Raw genomic sequence first — 4,592 nt, 5'->3', positions numbered from 1 at the left:
AGGAACGGTACCTTTTTGTTGGCCATTCCATGAAACAATTATGCCTTCAAGTCCTCATCCCAATAGAGAGTGATTCCAAGAACTCTCTAGTTGAGTGCTGAAATGGGACTCTTGACTGAATGTTTGTGCCCTTAATTCTTTCACATCCCGATCCGCCACTGGTTAGCAAGAAAGTTAAAGGGGAGTGCATTTGTCACAGACACAATCTAAGCTTCTTATTTCCCTCCTTTAAAATCTGTTTCACCTAGTTGAGGTACCTTCACCCAATCCCTCTGTTTCCCTCCTGCCTTTCAGTTCATTGGACATTGCGGATTACCCTACTAGCTCAGACAGATTGGAAAGACTTGCTGTTCTCCAAACTGTAAGTGCAACTGTATGTCTTTCAGAGCCACCGAGTGAATGTTTGCGGGATCTTAGATGTGTTTGTCTTTGGGGATTTAAAACAGGGTTGTAGCATCTAGCTGTAAAATTAACTATGTCAGCCTCTCGTTGACGTTTGAGACAATATTTGGCAAGAACCTTCAGATGGGCAAGAAAAACTGGATGTAATGGATCCTCAGCAAATGTTCTTGATGCTTTACATTAGTTGTGTTTGCTTAACAGTGTGTGAGTGCTTGCGTGTAAAAAAGTGGGAAAAATTATTTGTATTGTCACCTGAGGGACGTTGCAAAAATCTCGAAGTCAACTTGACATCCGTAAGGTAGGTCACACTTTCTCCATCTTTCTCTTTAGGTACGCTATAAGCAAATATTTAAAAACTGTGTTCAGTTAGTTATGTTTTAATATTTTTAAGGTTATTGACTAACACATTATATGTCTGCCTTTCATACGTAAAGGTATTATTTGTACCTGTAAAAGCGGCTTGGATAGTGTGTTTGCAGTTCCTCTCTGCTCTGTAGAGGGCGCTGACAGCGAATTAATAAGGATGGGTGGAATAATTTGGAAAACACCTGAAAAATGTTTAAAGGAGGTATACATTTTTTTTTATTAATAATAATAATAAGATGAAGGATCTTTGATGTTGTTCTCCTAAGGCATGTAACTCTTGTTAGGGTCATTAAACAGATCTCCTTCGGTCTGTTTGTGCCTTCATCACATTGCCAGCTCTCCTTCTGATCCCTCTGTCCCGACTTCTAACCCCTAATTGTCTAAACGGAGACTGGAACACTCACAACAATATGTCAGAGATTAGCAAAGCTGCCAACCGTCTTGTTTTCTGCTCAGATTATGACACTGAAGTAGGTCTATTTAGATATGCGCGTGATAGCAACAACAGCACATACTTTTCAAACAAAACATTGCATAAAAAGTTGGTGAATTAATAAAACTATCCCCTCTCACTAATACATAGCCTATAGGCCTAATAAAAATAGGCTATGTAGCCTCTATATAGATATAGCCTGATTTCTTATTTTTTTGCATGTTTGTCACACTTCAATGTTTCAGATCATCAAACAAATTTAAATATTAGTCAAAGATAACACACGTAAACACAACATGCAGTTTTTAAATGAAGGTTTTTATTATTAAGGGAAAACAAAATCCAAAACTACATGGCCCTGTGTGAAGAAGTGTTTGCCCCCCTGTTAAAACTGTGGTTTATCACACCTGAGTTCAATTTCTCTAGCCACACCCAGGCCTGATTACTGCCACACCTGTTCGCAATCAAGAAATCTCTTAAATAGGACCTGGCTGACAAAGTGAAGTAGACCAAAAGATCCTCAAAAGCTAGACATCATGTCGAGATCCAAAGAAATTCAGAAACAAATGAGAAAGAAAGTAATTGAGATCTATCAGTCTGGAAAAGGTTATAAAGCCATTTCTAAAGCTTTGGGACTCCAGCGAACGACCGTGAGAGCCATTATTCACAAATGGCAAAAACATTGAACAGTGGAGAACCTTCCCAGGAGTGGCCGGCCGACCAAAATTACCCCAAGAGCACAGCGACGACTCATCCAAGAGGTCACGAAAGACCCCACAACAACATCCAAAGACCTGCAGGCCTCACTTGCCTCAGTTAAGGTTAGTGTTCATGACTCCACCATAAGAAAGAGACTGGGCAAAAATGGTCTGCATGGCAGAGTTCCAAGACGAAAACCGCTGCTGAGCAAAAAGAACAAGGGCTTGTCTCAGTTTTGCCAGAAAACATCTTGATGATCCCTAAGACTTTTGGGAAAATACTCTGTGGACTGACGAGACAAAAGTTGAACTTTTTGGAAGGTGTGTGTGCCATTACTTCTGGCATAAAAGTAACTGTGCATTTCAGAAAAAGAACATCATACCAACAGTAAAATATGGTGGTGGTAGTGTGATGGTCTGGGGCTGTTTTGCTGCTTCAGGACCCGGAAGACTTGCTGTGATAAATGGAACCATGAATTCTGCTGTTTACCAAAAAATCCTGAAGGAGAATGTCTGGCCATCTGTTCGTGACCTCAAGCTGAAGCGAACTTGGGTTCTGCAGCAGGACAATGATCCAAAACACACCAGCAAGTCCACCTCTGAATGGCTGAAGAAAAACAAAATGAAGACTTTGGAGGGGCCTAGTCAAAGTCCTGACCTGAATCCTATTGAGATGCTGTGGCATGACCTTAAAAAGGCAGTTCATGCTCGAAAACCCTCCAATGTGGCTGAATTACAACAATTCTGCATAGATAAGTGGACCAAAATTCCTCCACAGCGCTGTAACAGACTCATTGCAAGTGATCGCAAACGCTTGATTGCAGTTGTTGCTGCTAAGGGTGGCCCAACCAGTTATTAGGTTTAGGGGGCAAACACTTTTTCACACAGGGCCATGTAGTTTTGGATATTGTTTTCCCTTAATAATAAAAACCTTCATTTAAAAACTGCATGTTGTGTTATCTTTTACTAATATTTAAATTTGTTTGATGATCTGAAACATTAAAGTGTGACAAACATGCAAAAAAATAAGAAATCAAGAAGGGGGCCAACACTTTTTCACACCACTGTATGTCAGTCAAATTTAACAAAAGTAGCCTATTTGTACAAGTTCATAGTTAATGTAATAAAGAACACTTTTAGTTACTCTACTAGGACAGCTGTATGAACTTAATAAATTACCAAAATCACCTTAGGACCAGTTTAAAAATATATTTTCAGGGGACATCACATAAAACTTTATAGATTTTTATGTTAAAATAACTTTTTTGCTAATTACAATTTACACTGGACAAGGCACATCTTGACACCTCGAAAATCACCTTTAATTTAATGGCAAATGGTTAGAATTCCTTAAATAATAATTATCACAATAGTTGACCCCACAAGTTGTTGTATAGGTTGCAAACTATATAGCAGTATTGCACTTTAGTAGGACTTTCTATGACCTACTTTCTCTGTGTTCCAAAATGCAAATCTTGCGTTATTATCTTACATTATTTGTTTTGTGTGTGTGTGGCTGTTTGTATGTTTGCCCTAAGGTGATGGCTTTTATTCAAGTAAACAAAGGCATTTTAATAATATCTAATGCTATGTTAAGAAATTGACAACTTGCAGTATTTGAATCTGTCAAAGCCAATGAGTGTCAGTTGTGTTGTAGTTTATGGCATTTCATTTTCAAATAGTAATGGGTTTTGTGCCTATTGTTAATCTTAGCTGTGTTATTTCTGGATCGCAGATATCAGGGACTGTCTATTGTAATATACCTGCACACACAATTGTCAATTTATATATTTTTATTCCTTATTTACTTGTTCTATTTTTATTTTTATTATCTGTGTTTTTTGTTCTGTCACTGTCATTCTGTTACACTGTGGAAGCTTCTGTCACGAAAACAAATTCCTCGTATGTGTAAACATACCTGGCAATAAAGCTCATTCTGATTCTGATTCTGATTCATTCAGATCACTCAAAAGAACAGAAGGGTAATGTATTTATCTTTTCCTGTTGATTTAACCCTTATTGTTTATGTTGTTCCATTATGTACAGCTTAAAAGTCCACGTGGAAACCACGTTGTGTGTTCATATTTATCTCTAAAATCTTGTTTACAATTAGGGACTCAACTGTGTGCGTAATTCATTTATTCGCCATGGCACTTAGAAGATGAATTGACAAACAAGGCATATATTTTAACTGTTTTTAGTCTATTTTTACAGCGAGCCTCCCAAACAACATCATTGTTTGCACTTAATTGAGAATATACATTACCAGTCAACATTCTGGACACACTTTACTAGATTTACATGATATCTTATCTTAAAAACATTTTGATCTTAAGTCATGCTTATATGCTTGAAATTAGTTTTGTAATCAGGTATTAGTTGTTTACATATTTTATACACACACACACACATTTATAAATGTAAAAATGCATATATGATATAATAATAATAGTGTGCGTGCGTGCATGTGTGTGAGTTGGACTGGTTAATTAAAGATAAGCGTCTGATTTCTTATAATTTAAAAAATATTTTGATATCTGAAGTCATGCTTATATGCTTGAAATTAGTTTTGTAATTAGTTATTAGGCTAGTTGTTTACATATTTATCACACACATTTATAAATTACAAACTACATATGTATTTATGTATGTGTGTGTATATATATATATATATATATATATATATATACATA

At 36.6% G+C, this 4,592-nt stretch overlaps 1 protein-coding gene across 2 annotated transcripts in view; it reads left to right on the top strand.

Annotated features, from left to right (window-relative positions):
* The first annotated feature begins 283 nt into the window (after positions 1–283).
* Positions 284–4,592, top strand: part of LOC107548586 (sodium-dependent serotonin transporter-like) — a 17,207-nt gene continuing 12,898 nt past the window's right edge. Inside the window, exon 1 of one of the 2 annotated variants that reach the window (XM_016229331.1) lies at positions 284–361. The gene's annotated coding sequence lies outside the window, so the exon portion shown is untranslated. Of the gene's footprint in view, positions 362–533; positions 701–4,592 lie in introns of those variants that run through there. The other variant, XM_016229332.1, reaches the window with a different exon arrangement.

The sequence above is a fragment of the Sinocyclocheilus grahami genome, unplaced genomic scaffold (genome assembly GCF_001515645.1).
Source record: "Sinocyclocheilus grahami isolate Dianchi unplaced genomic scaffold, SAMN03320097.WGS_v1.1 scaffold350.1, whole genome shotgun sequence".
NCBI lineage: Eukaryota > Metazoa > Chordata > Actinopteri > Cypriniformes > Cyprinidae > Sinocyclocheilus > Sinocyclocheilus grahami.
The sequence above is the reverse complement of the archived record's forward strand: the minus strand, read 5'-3'. Positions and strand labels throughout refer to the sequence as shown.